Below are 21,614 nucleotides of genomic sequence, written 5' to 3' on the forward strand. Positions count from 1 at the left end.
ATCTGTAGTTTCGTCAATATGGGATAAACCATGTTTTTTTGAGACAGCACCCACATGGTGCCGGTCCCCTCTGCAGCTGGTCTTCCTTTAACAATGTTGCAGTCTTTGAGTTTCTCTCAATATGCTACTTTGCGACTTTCATTGAACACAGCCCGGTTCTTATCGGTTCTCCGCTTGACTCACCAGCTGTGATAAACCGCCTAACTTTCCTTGATTCTGAAGTCAAAGCCGGTACCACGGTAGCAGGAGTTTCCCTCACTCAGGCTTAACAACTTAGTCATGCCCTGTGTACCGTTGACATCTGTGGCAAGACTGTAAAGTTATTGTCCTCGGGTATATGTTTTCTTCCTTGAAGGTTTCACAGGTTTGGGTTGAAAAGGGCAAGGTTGCTCCACTCCTTGGCACCCCCTCGATACTCGCCACCTTTCTCCGTCTCTTGAACTGCTGTGGTAGATTAGCTTCTCATTGTGCTGTCTGCCTTGCTCGTGCTGTGCTCTCTTGCTCCACTTTTTATCACTGTGGGGAAGGGAAAAGGCTGTCAGGTATGTGTGATTCTGGTCAATTGCCTGACTTTGCCTGACCCTTGTATTGGGATTTATGAGGTAAACGGCTTTGGTGTTAGTCCGTTCTCTTGCGTGTTCTACAAAAGTCTGTCTGAAATGGGGTCGAGGGCGAGTGTTATTGAATGTCCTACGTGATCGAATGGGGTAATGTAAGTGAGCAGAAGAGCAGAAACCACTAGATCAGACAACGTTGACAGAGAGCAGAAATCACTAGATCACAACCATTATTATGTAAGTGAGCAGCACCTTTAGATATGACACAAACACACACACAACAGATAGTGCTGAGGTGAGCCAGCAGAGACCTCAAGATAGACAGCATTGGCATAAATAAGTGAACAGAAACTACTACATCAAAGACAGAATCGATGTAAGTGAGGCAAAACCACTAGATCACGAACTGTATTGATGTAAATTAGCACACTTACAAACCAGATAGACAGCACTGACCTGTGCGAGCAGAAACCACTAGATCAGAGTGTTGCCATAAGTGAACAGATAACAGTAGATCAAAGACAGTGTTGATTTAAGGTAGGAAAAACCACCCGATCACAGGCAGTGTTGACGTAAGTGAAGAGCAACCACAAGATCACACTTAGCACAGCTGGAAAATTACCCAGAGTAATAATAATCATAGGTGAACACGAACCCGTAGACAGCAATGGAGGTAAGTGAGCAGGCAATTACCATAGGGGAGCTGGCAAGCTAGATTACCCATTGTAAATGCCTGTAGATGGTTAGGAACCACTTGGTTAGCATATCAAGCAATGAATGTATGGGAGGGGGACCCTCCGGATCACACTACACAATGACAGTGAGCACAAACCTCTAGGTAGTAGAGAGCAAAGATGGTAAGTGAAACCGAATGTCTACATCTTTGACAGTACAAGTGATTCCATGATGCTGCTCTTGTTTATAGTCTCTGGTACAGCTGCCCCGGAAGTTTCTTTTTAACAGAGCACTCAGAACAGGTCCTTCAAATTCCCCCTTATGCATAGGTCCAGGCACACAATCTTGCCAATTCCCAAGGACTTCACTGAGTTCTGTGTATAAAACTCTTCTCTTTCGCTCACTTCGCAGATGTTCAGAGGCTTTTCGAGAGTTATGTGTGGATGTCATCTAGAGAAAGCAATTGCAGTCTAGTTCAATAGGATTGACTTTGGTCTAAGTCTTGCTAGCTTTGCTCTTAACCTATATATTCTTCTCTCAGTGATTGTGTGGAGAAGAAGGCAGGCCACAGTGGACTGCCCCTGCCCCGCCCATTGCTCTCCAGCATGAAACAGTTCTGCATGCACACCTTATAGCTAGATACAAAGGAACTAATGATGACACGTCATCCCCCAAACTCCTTGTCGGAATATGTTCTTTCAAATTTAAATTACTTTAAAATCTACATTCTATTAAAATTTGTCACACAAGAAAAGGTGGAAAATAGTCTGTCTTAAAATAGTGGCATCTGGCAGGTATAGCATACAGAAAGTCCACATCCATGCACCAGTGTCTTTGGGAGTGTATATGTTTATATCACTAACAAAAAAAACCTTGTTAAAAGGACGTTATGGTTAAGTTGCTCTAGTAAACACCTTTTGCCTTTACTGCAAAAAAACTACCCTAAAGCAACGTTATGGTTAAAGTGCCCTACTAAAAACCTATGAAATTAAATGGAAAAACATTGCTACATGGACGTTATGGTTACAGGTAAAACCTAAAAATCCCAGAAATTGGCAAGTTATGGTACGGTACGCAACCATAACTCGCGCTACCACTGTGCACTGCAAGGTCTAACACCCATGACATCAAAGATGACACCACAAATGTCAATCAACAACCAACAACAATAATGTCGTCTGGATCTAGCGTCACCAAAGTCTCACACAAAGAAACCAAAAGCAATCACTTCAGTATAGGTGCTCCATACGTGTACAAACCCACATGATACACTGCACACAACTCCCATTAGATGCCCTTTTTCATTCACTGTCAAGTAATGTATGTGCAAATCATCCACAGAACATACACTGTGGCGCGTACAACACACAGCCATAAGCTCACCCTCTACATTACGGTGAACAAATATATTGTATAGCACATTCTGGGCGTGCATTGCACACCCACAAAGCTTATTGCGCAATCCTGTGTCCTCCACAATCCCAAACACAATATGTGCATTTGCAAAATCGGCGTATGTAACACTTACAACCCTGGAACTGTGGCAATGTCTGTCATTTTTTGCAGGTGTGCACGCGCAGGAGTAGGGGAATAAATGTCAACCAAGGGAGGGGATGTCCTTTGTAGTGGTGGCTTTTAAAAAAAGCTGTTTTTTTCTTTAAACAACTTCCACAGTAACAACTCCTTTTTTAGGCTTTTATAATGGTTTTTATTTGTTGCTCTGTGTCTCACATGCTTACAATAGTGTCTTCACTGCAGCCTGTAGATCCGAAAACCAAGTGTTATTGCCATTGTGCGACAATGAAATGCCATTTCCATTGAGAAGGTGCAGCTATTGATGACCAATGTTCTTATTATTACAGGAATACATCCCAGCAGCACGCAAAAAGTTGCACATACTTCAGTTGATAAGACGCCTTCCCACCTCTGGCTGCCGACAACATTCATTAGAATAGTTATATACTGGGACTTGGTGGTATACATGAGAAAATCACCTTTGCAGTGGCGTAAATGCGCTTCACTTCTTTCATCATCTTTTTCAGTTGATGGTACACACTTGCACAAGCTATTGAACCCAAAAACAATGCTCCATAGTGCACTATCACTACGTATACAGTAGCTAAAATGGCCACTCGTCGACATTATTCAACCAAATGGTCTCCACTTCGTCCAAATTCATATTGCTATTAAGGCCTTTTTGAATGGCATAGTGGAGCAGATCTAGCACAAAGCGATCACCCACTATGAAAACTTTGCGTTTCGCCATCTCTGCCCGCCTCAATAAACACAGGAACTAAACAAAATATATCCGCCTTCTCCTGTGACACACAATCTAAGCACCTCATTGGACAATTGCACCAATCACATTTCCATTGGCCAGCATGTTCAAAGGCACAGAATATATAGCACATGCTCCTCGCAAAGTACTGTTAGAGCCGCACCTCAACAATTCATTAACAGTCTTTCTTCCCTTTCCAGTATCCTCTTCCCACCACGCCCTGATTAGGTATTTGTAAGTACTGACACACACATCCACCAACGGTCTCCAAGACTTCAGCCTCCTACAATGTCACTGCTCCACAACAGTAGATATGTACCGTTAGAACATTAGGCTGCACGTGTGTTGTTATTGGGAAGCACTTCCAGTTAAAACTTCAGTGAAACATTGCAGTAATTATACATGCACATTCATGCACATAAACACCCATCACCACAAAAGAAACCGATGGACATTTTTTTAGAAGTGTGTGCTCAACTCTGTTAGAAGTACCTGTGCGCACGATATCTGGTTATAAGCATCCACTACGTCTTTAAAAAGCATACTAATGTTCCTCCCATCTGCCACCATGAAGTGGCAATTAGTTGGTATATGCTTCCAACGTTTTTATTTACCCATATCATACACTATATTAGCTAATCAGTAACTCTGTTCTTGCCTTCCCACATTGATACCAAATGTGTTCCCCACTAACCCACCTACTACATAACTCATAAAAATAAGGCACTATATGCACCACTGAATGTATTTTAGCAACCTACAGGCACTTTCCAAAGGTTCAGTGTCTGCACGGGTGTGGTGCTTTGTACACTGCACTGTTGCCACAGGCTCTTTTTAAATTTGCACACCTCCACTTTCTGTGCTCACCAACTCATGCATAAAACAGTGCGCAACTTGTCCTTCACGTGCTCGGCAGGTATGCTATCTCTGCTTTAGTAAAATGTGTGCACTACCTCCCACTAACTGCGAACAATAAAATAAAAGCCCTATGCATTATGCAGAATGACATCTGGTCCTTGGGACCTCAATACCTTCCACTCTCACTTCCTACATATCTGCTTGCTCCACCTTTTCCCTCATCAGCCTCCTACTCCGTCTGGGTCACTTGCTTGTACACGCAATCAGATGATGGTACATGTCTTTCTTCTGCTGCAGCCTCCCTGTGCAACACACTCTCTTGTCTCCCTGCACCTTGAGGAGAATAATGGTAGGCTCTCAAAGCACCTGAAAACCTTTCCATGTACTTCTTCTTTTTCCCCTCCTGCCCCCTGCTGACTTCCTGGCTAAAAAGTATTGTGCACTGGTTACTTACCCATCCTATCAGTGTCCCATTCCACCTCCCTCCCTACACTTCCACCCCTGCACTAGCTTTCAGCCAACCCCCGCACTTGCGGACTGCTTTCTAGAACCCTAACAGTGCACACATCCCTTTATGTCAACACTTATCCATCCACTTGCCAGCACCGGCCGTAGTTTCATGTATTTCTGTTTCTTATTGTTCCCATATACTGCACTTTGCCCTCCCCATTCACTTGGGCACTGTCAATGTCAGCTGGCCTAGAGGAATCAATATCTCTGTATGGCCTCCGTTCTGCGTCTCTTTCCTCGGCGCTCCTTCACACACTTGTATGTATGCGCAATACAAACGGCAGAAAGTACCATAGCACAACATATGATATAATGCACACACTGCATGCATAACAACATCATGGCTGCCACATACTTTATACACTTCACAATATGGTCTTCCATTGTAATGCATTTACTACAAATGCCGGAAAAGTGATCCCACAAAAGCAGTAGGGAATGTATAGTAGCAACGTCATGCAAGTGCGTTCAGCCCATGCGTACAAACATGATGCATGTCCCTTACCTTGCACACTTTCACCATAGCCTCCTACATTTATGTGTAAAAACAAACCTTCTCTGACAGTCTTTGTGTACACACCACAACTACACACCACAACCAGTAAGCACATTGCCCAATTGCTTTTCCTCCTCAGTGCAAATGCTATAGCTGCCATCCTAAAAACAACCGGATGTCCCACGTGGAATCCTCACAGTACAGCGGACTGCGCGGCATTGCCGTGCTATACACTGGGGGGTGGAGGGGGTTGAGATGGGGTTACGGGTAGGTGGGAGGTGAAATAAAGGGGTGGGGATTGTGTCTTTAGGATGGTGTGTAAAACCACTGTGGTGGCCTAGAAGGATGACAGGGCGCTGTATGGTTTCAGTGGGTATTTATTTAGACACCAGAGCAATAACAATGTGGGTGGGTTGGGTATGGTCCAGAGCAGGGCTGCGGTCCGTACTCATTGTTGTGCTATCTAATGATGCAGTTAACTTCACTGCATCCTAGGTGTCATGGAATGAGACACACTTAGCCAACAAGAGCACCCAGGAAGGTGTCCTCAGCCTTGGTATTACGCTCTGCTGACTGGGCCTCTGTCAGGTGGGCCCTGTCACTTAAAGCTCCTTCTTAGGAGGGGGGCCGGGGCTGACTGCCTTGCTCATCTTCCCGCCTAGTTTGGGCGCTCTGTTCTCTTCGTGCTTGTTAATTTTCGCTAGATCACGCGAGGAGGAGTCCCCACAAACACTTATATTTTTTTTTCCTTTTTGTTGTGTTTTTATTATATATGTGCATTCATACATTTTTTTTTATTTTTCTTCTTCTTATTTCTTTTGCTCACTGTCTGTTTCCTTCTCCTCCTGCCATTTTTCTCCACTGAAGATTAACTGTTATCTTACATTTCTACAGGATTGTCTGCAAAGCTTTGTGCACAGTGGCAAACACAACATCATTTCCAATGGAAGTCAAAAAAATGCCATTTCCTTGGAACCACTGGAACTCTTGCTGGTTATTAATGCTGTCATAGTCCATGCACAACATCACAACACTGGGCATAAAGTCGCACATGCTTCTGTTTATCCAACGTCTCTCAACCTCTAGCTGTGGACAACTGACACCGGCATGCTCCCATTTTCCTCTTGATGTCATCGATGAGAAAATCACCTTTGCAGTAGGAAACATCTGCATCACAGCTCTCATCAACCTCTTTAAATAAACGAGCAAACATAAACACAATATGTGCCCCAAATGTAGTCCTCCAAAATGCACGACCACCACATCAACAGTACCAACAGAGGCCACATATTTGCAAAGGAGATCCATGTAGCCGAAACCCCACTCATAACTGTAGCCCAAAAAAGCCTGCACTCCTTCCAACTGAAAATCAGTATCGAAGCCTCTTTCAACGGCATACCTGTGCAGATCGTTCACAAAGCTATCACTGACTATAAGCACTTGCCGTCCCTCCATGACCGCCAACCTCAGTACATCTACCTTTTGGTAAATATGTCACCACCCCCTCAGTTAAACCACACCCTCCAATCCTGATTGGAGAATCCCCACAATTCCATTTACGAAGGCGCCATACTCATAAAGCCATGATGTGGCACGTGCACTTTCCCAGCTACAGCTAGGGCCACGCCCCAGTAAATCACACACAATACTTCTTCCCTTTGCACTCTATTTTTCCAAGAAAGCCATGATGTGGCACTTGTGCTTTCCCAGCTACAGCTAAGGCCACGCCCCAGTAAAGCAGACACAATACTTCTTCCCTTTGCACGCAATTTCTCCAACAGTCCCTGGTGCCTATTAACAACTATTACATTTTCTAAAAGGCCTGCACCAATCACATACTTAAACTCTGCATTGCACACTATCATTTCTGTACACAACTCCATATGCCCCCTTTAACACTCTGAGCAGAGGTTCCCTTTGCTTCCAAAGCCGCACCACCAGAAACATTTCCTACAGAATGCCCTATTTCTCGATCCACAACAATCTGCCGGCGCACCTAACACACTCCACCCTTGCGCGCACCCACAACAACACTATGAATGCATGCATACGACCATGTATGCAGCTTAACATACATAGCGGCACTTCAACCCAACTCAATCACTCCATAAAGCACCCATTGACGAAAACAGGTCTCAATTACCACCATCTACAAACATATCATAGCCTCCATCACCCCTACCCACTACCATGCAGAAAGTATTGTTTCTTAGCAACCAAACCACAACATTGGCACAACATTTGCCCTACCTCAACAATTCTTCACACATCATAGTAAAGAACCCATATAAGCTGCACTTCAACCAGACCCTGTGCCAGATTGCCAGTATGCACACACTACACCAAGTGGGCACACTGCGTGACTTTTCATTGCTCCATCTCCAATCACACATCCAAAACTTTACCATATTCTACCATCCACCTCACCTGAGGAACCAAACATACACACCTGCCAGCTCATTTGTACTGCTCTATGTCATCTGCAGCGTACTGCGCAACCATTCTTTGGAGGTCATCGCCGTCTACCAGATGAACAGTCAACATTGCATTAGTGGCGTGGGTTTCCCCAAGTCCTACGCTGTTCAATCCGTGGCCTACAACCTACCACTTTCGACCATACACCCAATAGGTTACACCTTCAACACAGGCACCCACCGCAACTCCATAGTGACAGTATGCAAACCCAGCACCCAGTGGACACACTGCATCACTTTTCACAGTATCATCTCCAGGTACACATCAAAAACTTTATGATGTTGTAACAGTTGTCCTCCCAAGCAAAACCACACAATCAGTCATGGCAGCTCACTTGTCCTGCTCTATTGTGTCTGAAATGTGCTCCACACCCATTCTTTACTGGTCACAGCCCTTTGCCTGCTGCAGATTCAAAAATGCCTTACTACCGTGTGCGTCCAAAAGTCCTAGCCTCTTGAGTGCATGGCCTATGGCCTTCAGCAATGCACCCAATAGTCTAGGCCTTCAAGACTGTCACTGCTACGTAATAGCATCATCCATTTCACCAACTTCACCTATCCACATACACAGCAGTACCACCAGCACTACTACCCAACCTGTGCACCGCCATGGACCTAGAGAGCAACAGTTTGCACCGCTCACCATAATGTAGAAAGAAAACACTCTCTCCCCTACACCCCTGTGCACTTTCATTCACATACTATGGCCATCCCCATTTAATTTCCAAACTATAGTGCCACTGCCTAAGTAGCCACATTCAGTTCGCAACAGTAGCCTACTGCAATACATGTGCACACACCGCACTATGTGTCAGGACTGGTCATCAATCCAACGCAGGAGCTGCTGAGCCCCACAGTCCCACCAAGATGTTGCACACTCAACTAACTAGATAACAGCTGAGCCTGTGACACCCCAGGGGGAAAGGGCAATTGGAGAAAACAAAAAAACTCAGACACTGGAACTCTGACCATCCTCAAGCATCTGCATGGATAAAGATTAGTACATGTTATTCAACAACAGTTTCCTCCACAACATAATACTAAGTTCCTACAATGAACATCAGTTGTTACCTGAGATTTCCTCTCCTAAAGTTCAGAGGATAATGAATGCTGAGTCTCTTTTTAAAACTCAGAACTATGACCCATTCTATCCTTGACTCTACTGAGGATCTTGAGTTCAATTTTGGATGAATGGATTACTACGACTCAACCCTTTATTTAACCTGATTGAACCAATGTTGGTTTCTGGGAATTGGTGTGCTTGTGAGCTTGCACTCAAGTAGTGTTCTCATTTAACAAAACCCAAACCTGGAAATCATATTCTTTGTGTAACTCAGAAATTGAATTCACATTTGAATGTTCTCTGAAGAATCCCTTGACACCTTTTGAGAAGTGTCCAAAAGATTAACTGGTTTTAAATGCTTTTCAAACTTCACCGCTGAAAATTAGGCTCCTTTCTTTTCTGTTTCCAGATTCAACAACTATGTACATAAGTTCTTTGTTTGCACCTGTTGCCCACACATATTAGAGTCTTGTGGAAGAAATTGAGTTCCTTCCTTGTTTCCTAGTATCTTTTTGGTGCTGTGCCAGATTGAACCTTATATTGGTTCTCAAAGGAAAAAATAAACAGTTCCGGCCCCTTTTAAAAATAGTCTTACTGTCACTGCGCACTCCGTGCTGCACTACGCAGTAATACTTTCTCACAGAAAAGTACACTAACGAAAACGGTACCAGCAAATACATGCATTTCAGTAAATACGATAGAATAAACGGGCTTACCTTGATCTCAGATGAGAAAACAGAAGATTGCTCCGATCTCACCTTTTCCACGCATCGAAACCGAAAACAACCCGCGACTCGATGTCCGACGTCCTTCCAACTGCAGCAGCTGATCGCGACACCTCCTCCGATTCACATGTTACACGGAGCTGGACCGGAATCCGTCTATCAAGGTAAGCAAACACTTTTTAGATATTGCTGCACTCGTAACGTCCAGCACAGTAAGGGGCGCTCGCGTAATACAGTGAACAGCGTAACTACAAGTAAATGTCAAACGGCACAGAGAACAGAAAGGGTTCCTGCTAAAACTGCTGACACTTAAAATTGAGAAATTATTTCAAGGAAGGGTACAGCCAAGTACTTAGCTTTGGATTCAACCTGCTGGGTACCAGACGATCTTCACTTCCCTCACGGATGATTCTTCAGACAAAAACTTGACCTTTGATTCTTTTCTTCAGATGTTAGGAACAGATTCTTCAGATTTTAACTTAACTTTAAATTCCTTTCTTTTAAGGCTAGATAAGATTCTTCAGACATAAAGGCCCAATTTTCTGGAGCAAAGGTTTTTCATGTCTTACTTACATAGATACTCATATGAAAGGCAGTTTAAAATGTTTGAAACTGTCCTTTGTCCTGCCTTCAACCAATCACGATTCCTGTTCCTTCCCTCCATCTTGGCTTGGGCTACCACCAACATACTGAAAACTAAGGTTAAGGCTCAAAACTATCCACAGAGTCTAAACCTAAAAAATTATAATAATTAAATGAATTAACATACATTCACTACACTAAGTGTAACAACCCTGCAACACTGTCTATTTTCCCTGAGACCTCCCCCCAGAAGTTGGTTTGCAAGGACTTCTTCTATAAAATTTAACCACTAAAATGGGGGCATGAACATCACTTGGAAACTCCCAGGATCGTTCCTTAGGACCAAAACCTTTCCAGTCGATTAAATACTGTAACATCCCATGACATCGCCTGGAATCCAAAATTGCTCTGACCTCAAATTCTTCGGATTGACCATCAATTAAAACTGGACCTTGAGGAGCGCCTAACCTAGTACCAATAAGAAAGGGCTTCAATTGACTAATGTGAAATGTTGGATGAATCTTTAAACTAGTAGGTCGTTTTAACCTAACAGCAACTGGATTGATAACGGTCTCCACAATAAAAGGACCCACAAACTGAGGACTGAACTGATTTTTCCCTTTTATCCTCAAATGTTTAGTGGACAACCACACTGTATCTCCAACCTGAAACTCAGGACCTGTTTTATGCTTCAAGTCTGCAAATCTTTTATAATTTGCCTTAGTCACACGAAGGGCTTCAATTGCCCTTTGCACATTCCTTTTCATAGCCTGTAATCTAACCTCTACAGCTGGACTACTCACATATTCAGGAACCTGTTCCCTGAGAAAACAAGGATGAAATCCCAGACTACAGAAAAACGAGGACATAGAGATAGAATCCTTCATGGAATTTTTGTAGGCAAACTCAGCCACCCAAACGAGATCCACCCAACTGTGCCCAGCTTGTAAATAACACCTTAAATACTTCTCCAACTCCTGGTTTATACGTTCCACCTGTCCATTGGTCTCAGGGTGGTAACCAGATGTTAACCTCACCTCCACCAACAAACTCTTACAAAAAGATCTCCAGAATTTAGATATGAATTCAGATCCCCTATCAGAAATCACCTGTCTAGGCAAACCATGAAGACAATGGGCCTCATTACACGGATGGCGGTAAGGGTTTACCGGTACCGGTATTTTACCGGTAACGGTAAATCCTTACTGCCTTACTACGAGGTCCCTTTGCGGGGTGGGGAATTTAACGCCTGCTTTTTGCAGGCGTTAAAAACCAACCCGCAAAGGGACCAGTGGAGCTAATTACGGTACCGCAATTTGCGGTACCGTAATTACGCCTTCCCCATTCCCATAGAGCCCAATGTGGAAAAATGGGAATGGGGAAGGGCAATGGTGGAAGGGGGAATTACCGCCCCGCCAACCTTGGAATAGGGCGGTAATTCCCCTTTCCACCAAGGCGGTGCCGGTATTTTACCGGCATGAACCATGGCGCTGATAGCGCCATGGTTCACCGCCATCCGTGTAATGAGGCCCAATCTCTTGGCAAAAACTTGCTGCCAATCTTTCAGCTGAAACCTCCCTCTTAATGGGAATAAAATGCCCCGCTTTTCGTACGTAAATCCACCACCACCAAAATTACAGAATAATCCTGATCTTTAGGAAGATCAACATCCATCCATGGCAATGGTATGCCGGGGATGAGGTGGAATTGGAAGAGGTTCAAGAAGCCCTTATGGTTTTCCTGACTGAGAATTAGCTTGAGTACAAACTTCACAAGTCTTGACAAAATTTAAAATGTCCACCCTCATTGTATCTCACCAAAAATCTCTTCTGACTAACTCTAAGTTCTTTCTGTACCCCGGATGACCTGATAACTTTGATTCATCACAATCTATTAAAACTTTTTCTCAAAGCTTCTCTGAAATACAATCGGTTGTCCCAATATGGCAATCCTTCCTTAATCTTCCTGACCGGATCTTGTCGTATCCATTCTTCCATTTGCTCAGTAGTCATGCAATCTTGAATCTCCTTACCAAGGCTTTCCACATCAGAAGTTCCAGCCACAATGAAGCGTCCTACAGGAATCAAAGGCTGCTGATCTATTTCCTTTTCCTGTTCACAGCCAGGAAACTGACGAAACAAGATGCCCTCCTTCCCGTTTAATTTCCGGGTTTAAAAGTTACAACAAAATCATAATCAGCAAAGAATAAAGACCATCTTAACTGTCATGGTGTTAAGGTCTCAGCTGATTTTAAAAACAGAAGACTATGATGATCCATCAAAACTGTTACTGTATGCCTGGCTCCTTTTAGATAATGACGCCACCCTTCAAAAGCCGATTTGATTGCCAAGCGTTCTCAATCCATAATTGTATAATTAACTTCAGCCGAAGAAAATTTCTTTGAAAAATACACAACCGGATGCAGTTGCCCCATAGTACCATGTCTTTGCGACTGTCAAGTCTAGTCTTCAAATCCAACGCGGGAGCTGCTGAACCCCACAGACCCACCAAAGCGTAGCGTTCTCAACTAACTATATAACCAGTTGAGTCTGTGACACCCCGCGGGGAAAGGGGAATTTGGATAAAATAATATAAACTCAGATACTAGAACTTGAATTCTCTTCTGGAGGATATTATCTGCATACATGAGAGATCAACAAGTTACATCAAAATCTGTATACATTTATAATAACATTTCAATATCTGATTATTCTGATCTCTCAAACATAGGTTACCTGAAAATCCTCTGCCAATGCTTAGAGAATATATCCCTTGTTATTTAATGTTTACATTAACAGTTATTTCTTGCAAGGGATGAAAAGATGATAGTTATTTTTGAGTTCTCTTTTCTCTTTATGAATTAAAGTGTGCACCCTTTAATTCTTTAATGAGAAATTATTTTGATAGCTGTTTAAAATGAGACTCACTCAGTTAATAGAGTTCCTCTATTTGCCCAGGATATCCTTCATACAGATTGAGATCTGAAATTCAAACTATTGAAGTGTTTCTTTCTTCTTTCCTTTGATTTACTCAAAGATATTTTTTTTAAAACTTATTCATACTTCAGTTGCTCAAAAAACATTTAACCATTTCTGTATAGTGTCTATTCTTTCTTCAGAATAAGTAGTATTTGCATTTGTTTAGTGGTTTATCAAAAGTGATAGGATTCACCTCGTGAATATAAAAAATGTTTAAGGTGAGAATCTTCTCATACAGTCTGCTTTGTAAAATACTTTAAATAATGCCTTTTCAAATTATGAGTTAATTCAAGTGCATCATCCAGAAGAAATAAAACTCAACTGTAACTGAATCTCTTGAGTGAAGTTTTATATTGATTTAACTTTGATGCAGCTCAAATGAGTAGAGAAAATATACTGTCGCCGAGCATGCGCACTTGAACTCCAACTTGGAAAAAAGGTAACCAAGTCTCTGCAGTTCGTATGAAACATGCAGAGTTAAACGGGACAAAAAATGCATTAAAAATTCAAACGTTACGATGGAGAGATGATTTATAAACGTGTCGCTTACCTTATCCTCTGTAAGGCAGAATTCGGAAGAAACTTACACGTCCTCAAAACAAAATGTCAGCTGACACGCTTCCGCAGCTGGGCTCTTCCCTGCAACGACGCTCGCCAGCACGATCGATTTCAGGAAACGAAACTCCACCGAATTGGAGACGTTTAGTTTCGGGTTTCCTGAAGAGGTAACACAGGCATCAGGAAAGGCGTGCGTATTTAGCTAGAAATAACCGCGCACATTTACACGCGTGTCCAGTCAGATTTCTAGTTAACCCCTTGCTGACCAGAATCCTTAAGTAAACAAAAGTTGCTTTCAGCAAAGATTACTTTCTTTTTTATACTGTGCACAGTATTTATCCGAACAATATGAGTTATACTTAGCTCTGAATTCTTTATTATCTTGCTGTTGAATTTTCTTCTTCTTTTCACTGATTTGAAGCATTTTTCTTCAAACAAAGGCTGTGATGACAATTTCAAGTTGCTTAAAGTCCAAATCTCTTCATAAAGGCTCTAGGCCTATAATGCTCAGGAGTAAACAAAAAACATGTCTTGCTCAAATGATTAACAAAATGAAAGGCAGTTTAGAATGTTGAGATTACACCTTTGTTTCCCCCTCAACCAATCATGGCTCCTGCTCTTTTCCACCATCTTGGCTTGGGCTCCCAACTGCACTCTGAAAACTAAAGTTAAGGCCTAACCAGAAACCAAAAAGAAACTTAACCAAAACTAAATAAAATGAAACACAGATCAAGATTTAACTTTCATTTTACATTCTCAGGGATCTACATCTACTCAGAGACTTGATAGGGACATAACAGCTCCCATAGCTAAGTTAGAAACATCTGCTTCAACGGAAAATGGCTTGGAAGGATCTGTATGAAGATGAATTGGACCAGAGGTAAAACGGTCCTTAAGACATTGAAACGCTCTCTCAGCCTCTGGACTCCAGAGAAATCTTTCTCCCTTTTCTAATAGGCGTAATAATCTGGGAAACCCATCAATAAATCTCTGGTAAAAGTTGGCAAAACCCAGAAAACTCTGTACCTCTTATACCTTAGACAGAGAAGGCCAGTCCTTAACTGCCTGAATCTTTTTTAGACTCCATCTCTAGACCCTTGGGAGAAATAATGAAACCAAGAAATTCCACAGTTGTATGGAACTGGCTCTTTTCCAGTTTGGCAAACAAATGATTCTCCCTTAACTTCTGAAGGACCAACTTAACATGCTCTTCATGTTGTTCCAAACTTTGTGAGTAAATCAAGATGTCGTCAATGTAGACAAACACAAAGATGTCTAAAAATTCACAGAGAATCTCGTTAATAAATAACTGGAATGAGACTGGGGGCATTACAGAGGCTAAATGGCATCCCCAAATATTCAAACAGGCCATATCTAGTCTTGAACGCCGTCTTCCATTCATCACCTTCCTTCACTTGAACTAAGTGATACGCCCTGCAAACGATGAGCGAGGAAATTCGTGCCCGCCTTATCACCAATGTAAGTGCAGAATAAGGGCCCGCCGCCCGTGTTACGTGTCGGGCCTCTGTAATAAAAGGAGCAGGACACAGTACGTCTTAACAGTCTCCTTTATTCTTAACAACTGCCCCCCACCCACTTGGATCCTGTCACTTCCTTTTTCCCCACCCCACACCCCAACCGGCACCTCCCACATAATGAGGCTATCATGCCTACAATACAAACATGACAAAGGGGTGCATTATCTCCCTCAATTGGTTGTTGTTTGATGTTTTCGCTAGGCTCTGAAGTAGATGGGGGGACTTGCAGTTTTAAGCACTGCATTATTACGTGAAGTACAAATGCGGCTGTCGAAATGATATAAGCATTCTGTTAATATAGTTTAACAACATAGGGATGGAAATTTGAGGTCAAAGTTTGTGGGCTGAGCTACATTCCTGGACTGTTGGCATGATTGCCTTAGCAATCTCTAATGTTCTTGGCCTCTGACGAGCGACCATCAGTACACGGTGAGGATTTTCTCAGTAGCGGGTGTACAATGAGGCTAGACCAGTCTGTACCAATGAAAACAGTTCAGCAGGGCACCACACAGAGCTAGTCATTGAGGGATGCACACTGCTTCTTGGTGAGAGTTGTTCCAGACCACCAGAACAAGATTAAGATGTAGGGTAGCAAACATGGGCACAGACCAGTGTTGGAGCCTGCTGCTAGATGTCCGTGGGGATGGCAGTGACTTTGAGGGGCATAGGGCTCCAGTGCCAGACCGTTTTCTGGATCTGGGATCAGTGCACAGAACATTCTTGGTACAGGGGCTTATAATTTACCACAGCCCTCCCAATGTTTACCCTTTTTTTCAGTTACTGATAGTGGAGTGGCTTTGTCTTCTTTGCTGTCTGGTATCTTCTTCGACTCAGAGCTGGAAGAAACCTGAAGGTGCCTCACCCGCTAGTCCCCGGGGATCTGTCATCCAGGTGGCCAGGACATGGCCATTGCTTTTGGATCCAGTTCCTGGGGGTAGACTAGTGCGGTAGGATCACCTGGATGGGGGTCTTTGGGGAGTAGAAGTGGGACACCGGACGACGAGATGTTATATCCCCTTCCATATAAAACCTTTACCCCATCCTACCAGGTAGGATACTTAGGGATTCAACCCCCACAACCCCTTTTCCAACACAAAAACTTTCTCATGGACAACTCACTGTGAGGGAAAACGGACTAACACCTGAGTGTATACCTGACATGTCCCACCACAATGGTCAGGCAATTACTGATCATTGCACACACCTGACTTCCATCATACTTCCCCATACACTTAAAAGGAGAAGTATGAGAGCACACTCTCAGCGAGGCAAAGCACACGAGGAAGAAGCAGTTTCAAGACTCAGTTTAATACAAGGTCGAAAGCCGGCGAGACCAAAAAGGAATACAAAGAAAGGGCCCTTGATCTTTTCACCGAAAGACTGTAATTTTTATGATCCTTCGAGAATAGAAAACGTATGACCTCGAATCAAAGCTGAAGACTCCTGCATTGTGTGTCAGAGGTACCCGGGGCTCTCCCGCGACGATAGTCAAGGCGGGGAGAAGCAGTAGCCGCTGTGGTACTTACTGTCTTTGGCCCCTACAACAAAGAAAAGCCAGTGAATGCAGCCGGTCAGTTGGGGAGACTGATACCAACCCGGGCTGTCTGGTACCCAAGGTTGCAAACAGCAACATTGTATGAAGGAATTTGAAGAGGACAGTTCATGAAGTGTATGTGGCAAATGATGCAAACATAATTAATGCACTTATTGAGTGTCTGAACTTTGAAGCGAAGATAGATACTGTAAACAGAGTGGTCCGGCACCATGTTTGGGCTCATTCGAAAGTCTCTATTAGGCATCCAAACCCAAAGGGGACAAATGTAAAGAGAAGGAATTGTAAAATCGAAGTGGTCCTGCAACGGGTCACGCTAAACCATGTGCACATTTGAAAGTCTTCCATATTTGATTGAAACTGGTTCAAGCCCGGCTGAAGGAGACTGATTGTGTTTAAAAGGGGACCTGAGCCTGGCTGAGGAGGATCCGGGGTAAACCGTGAGTCACCCGAAAGAATATCCTGCGAACATTGTGCTAAAAAGATCTGAGCCGAACTCAGGGGGATCAAAAGTGAATGAATATTGTATTAAAGAGATCTGAGCCTGAATGAGGTGGATCCGGGTGAATAGTGAATCATCTAAAGTGAATACTCTGTTAGGTTTGCAGCATGCCCTCGGAATAAAGAGACTTTGAGGAGTAAAGAGACTTGCATACAGAAGGTCCCGCTGTTATGAGTGAACTGTATCCTCGTGTTAAAGAAGCCGGAGACTGTACTACGCTCGAGTGAACCGCCTTGTCCATTGCTAAAACTGTAGGGAAGGGAGGCCAATGGCATTGAATATACTGACATATCATTTTGAACACTTCTTTCTTTTTGTAACATTATCCCCCACGCTGTTTTTATTTAGAGGTAAGGATTGGCAATAGTTTTGTTTTAATATAGGCCCTTTTTATTTTGACAAGACACAACTAGGACTGCGTTATTATTATTTGATGGTCATAGCTTGCTCCCATCTGTAGATTTAGGATTAGATAGGCGTTCATCATACCCTTGTTGAAGTTCAATAAACACCCTTGAACTGTGGTCACATGTGTCTGTCTTTACTGTTGATACCATGCCTCCCTTACAGAGCCAAGTCTCATAAAAGAAAAACATTTTCATCACATATGCTGTCTTCACATCCCTTTGTTAAAGGTTCTGCTAATAGCACTGATCTTAACACTGCACCTGGTGAGCAATGCAGGTGGCGTAAAGCATCAAACACGTGCATCTGTTGCTAACAATTTTTGTTTCAGTAGGGACATTGGCCTGATATTAGAGACAAAATAGGCAAATAGACACCTTATCTGGAGCTCAGCTCATAATGCCTCTGCCTTAACCTCTCAGGCCCTGAGGATTAAGTTCTTCTTAGACGGTTTCACTCACTTCATTAGGTCTCAAATATCCTTGGTGCTAGCTTATCTCCTAAGAGAAGCGGAGCGCTGCACACAATAGATTAACAATACAATGTTTACTATTCATAAAAATACTATAAAACAGTGGTGAATTAAAAAGAAGCACCCACATAAACTATGCATCAAAAGTACAAAATAACATACTGTCACCCAAGCCAAGTAATATGCCAGCTGCTCAGGACATATCCCTATGGTGCTAGATAATGATGCCATTGCATGGGAGACTGGCGTTTTTGAAGGGCATTCTGGTGTTGGGCACTGGTTGGAGTAGGCCACGATCAGGACTACAGTTCCCATCTCCCCAAGTCAAGCAATGTACATAATCATGTCTATTTCCTTTACACAAGTCCCACGCCAAGCGCTCATCAACATTTCTCTCCGGGAAGTATGGCCTGTCAGCATTTATGGTGTGTCAGAGCTTGATATTTCTGTCTTGGTGATCTTGTCCTTTGGCTGCTTCAGAGTGTGAAGTTTTCACAACGAAAGACGTCAATCACAACTGTATAATAGTTATAAAAGGTTTTCCTGATTTCTTATTCACACAATCCTTTAATTTTGGACAGCATTTAAGATGTCCTTTGTGTGAGGGCAGAATTACATTTTGGGGAGTTCAGCTGTCTCATTTTATGGGACTCTAAACCTTTCACTTATTTCCCTATTTTGTTTCTAGCATCTTAGACCTATTCAGTCTGCATGATCAGTAGTTTTATTCCAGGTCTTCTCCCTGGAGCTTCTTCAAATTACGGCTGCAAAGCCTTAGCTACAAACGGGGCATTGAGCCTAAGAAAAGGTCTCAGGCCCCAGTCAGACAGGTGCATTTACTAACTATCTACATTGGTTTTAGAGAGTAGGCTGTTAGGATTTGTAATCTCATTTTTGGCTTCACCAAGGGTGCTGTCTGATGTGCAGCATTAGTAGCCCAGTTTACCTTTTTGGTAGTCAAATCATTGGGGTATTGATCTGTCTTTTTAAGTTCTGCTCCCAGCCATTTTGTTTCTGAGCCTTTCCTTTGTTTGGGGAAACCACAAGGCAGGCCTAAAGTGGTTGCTGTTCAAACACAGGATTACTCTGAGCCCACCTCTGCACCCTCAGTAGTGGTTTGTACTGGCTAGACAAGGCAATCAACATATTGTGTCTGTGGACCAGTGTGTTTGACAGTTTTTAGGGACAGCCTGATTTTCAATGTTGGCTTCCTAGGTTGTCCTCCTCATCCCCTTAGCCTTCCTCCCTAGCTGGGCTGGGACTACTTCTAGGAGATTTAACTACCGTCTTTGCCGAATTACCGCCTTGGACATGTGCTTTGGGGTAAGAAGCTGCTATTATCCAGAAGTATAGGGGAAACCACTATGCCTCATCTGCTGTTTGTCTGGGGCTTCTTGGTTCGCCTCCAATATTGTTGCCTCCATGTGACTGTTTTCTGGCAGCTGACGGACACTCTTTTCCTTTGGAAGCTAGTTGGTTAGTTTTCTACATCTGCCTGTTACCATCTTTGCCAATTTGTTTTCACTCCTGACTGGTGGGACCCACGCCTTTAAAGGCTGATTGTTCTTATTTTGGGTTGCCTAGCAAGTTATTAGTCCAGGGTTCAAGTGCCTGTGTGACTGTATCCTACAACTGAACGTTAAAATGAAGACCTAAGCTGATGGTTTTGTCGTTCCTGAGCCATGTTTTCAGGAACTGCACAAGAAGAACATCTGAGCCCTGACTTGGAGTATTATCAAAAAATACTTGCCCTCGGGGGTCCCAGTGGTCTGTGTTTGTGTGTTTCTTAGGGCCCGCTTGAACGCATGTTGCCATTTACTTACAATGGCCCAAATCTGGCTCTGTGTATCTTCTTCCTGGAACCCCTAGTCACCAACTTGGCACTGAAGCCCTTCAAGAGTATTCCCCTCGGGTAGTCTACTGCCTTCTCCAGAGCTGTGGGGTCGCTCTCAGATTTGACTACTATGAGCCTAATCTAACCCTAACATTTGCTGGCCCTCGGGGCTTGGCTGTTAAAACAGTAACGCCTTAAAGTGACTATCATCTGTTTTGGCATTTTGTATCCTGACTATTACTGTGTGAATGCAACATCCTACTGTGTCTAGGGTTCACTTTTCTTGCCTGCCCTTAGACTGTGTATAGTGAGTTTAGGGCGATTTGTTTGAAAACATTTGCCGTAAGGAGAATTCAACAATGTGTTTTTTTTTGACAGGTTGATTTTGACCAATATATATGCGGGGGAGACCCCCCTCAGTCACCTCCCCTTGACCCCACCATCATATTTCCCTAAACCCACCCCCACATATATGCAGCAAAATTCGTCAAAACAACTGGGACTAATTCTCCTTCGACCAAATATACTGCACAGTGATCTGCCAATCCTGTATAGTGCCTACTACCAGGTAGTGGGCTTATACTTAAGTATTAGGAGTGGGTTGGGTCTTTATTTACCATGACTGTTTTATACATGCATTGTGTTGATACTATGTGTTACGTTTAATTGAAGTACTCAGTGCACAGATAAGATTTTTGAGTTGGAGTATTTTAGGGCGTAAACAAATAAGTCCCATTTGCAATGGGAGGGATTTTATAAGCTAGTAAAACATTTTTAAACAGAGATGATTTTGTAATAAGTATTTCTTTGAATATATTTATCCATTCATATTAAATATTTCTTTGAATATATTTATCCATTCATATTAAAAGATACATGTTGCCCTTTGTTATCAGGCAGTAATAATAGAGTTTCTTCCTGTGGCTCTGTGTACTACTGTTACAAATATATCCTGTTTAAAGCACTAACATAACTTAAGAGCAGCAGAGCGCTGTACAGACTGTGGGTGGCCTGGCCAGAGTTCGAGCTGGCATCTTTCAACTATAGCGCAGTATTGGGAGTTGTGGTCTGTGTGTCTATTGGGATTAGTTCTTGGTCAGGTGCTGTTTTGAAAGCCAGGTTTTGAGAGATTTGCAAAATTGGAGAATTGTGGGGTCATTCCTAGCCAATATGGAGATCGAGTTCCAGAGGGTGGGTGCCTGACAAGAGAAGGGTTATTTACGAGTCTTCTCTTTTCAGACGAGTGATGATTTGAACAGGTTGGTCAATTTCCTGCTTGAGGAGTGTGTGCCACCAGATATGTGGAGCTTAGCCACCAGGTACACAGGTGTGCTACTCGTGACTGATTTGTAGATGATACATGCAGTCTTCAGCAGTATCTTGGCCTGGAGGGGAAGCATATGTAGTTTGCATAGGATGGGGGTGAATCGGTCAAATTTCCACATATCTGTAATGCGGTGTGTGCTGCAGTGTGGTGGACTGCTTTTATGAGAGCCAAGTGAGCAGGAGGGTGTTTCCCCATTGATGTAATAGCACACAAGAACCTGCACTATGGGC

At 43.1% G+C, this 21,614-nt stretch overlaps 1 protein-coding gene across 4 annotated transcripts in view; it reads left to right on the plus strand.

Annotated features, from left to right (window-relative positions):
• TULP1 (TUB like protein 1) overlaps positions 1-21,614 on the plus strand; it is a 767,520-nt gene that overhangs the window by 715,035 nt on the left and 30,871 nt on the right. The window lies entirely within an intron of this gene.

Source organism: Ambystoma mexicanum, chromosome 13 (genome assembly GCF_040938575.1).
Source record: "Ambystoma mexicanum isolate Mex_15411 chromosome 13, UKY_AmexF1_1, whole genome shotgun sequence".
In the NCBI taxonomy this organism is placed as follows: Eukaryota; Metazoa; Chordata; class Amphibia; order Caudata; family Ambystomatidae; genus Ambystoma; species Ambystoma mexicanum.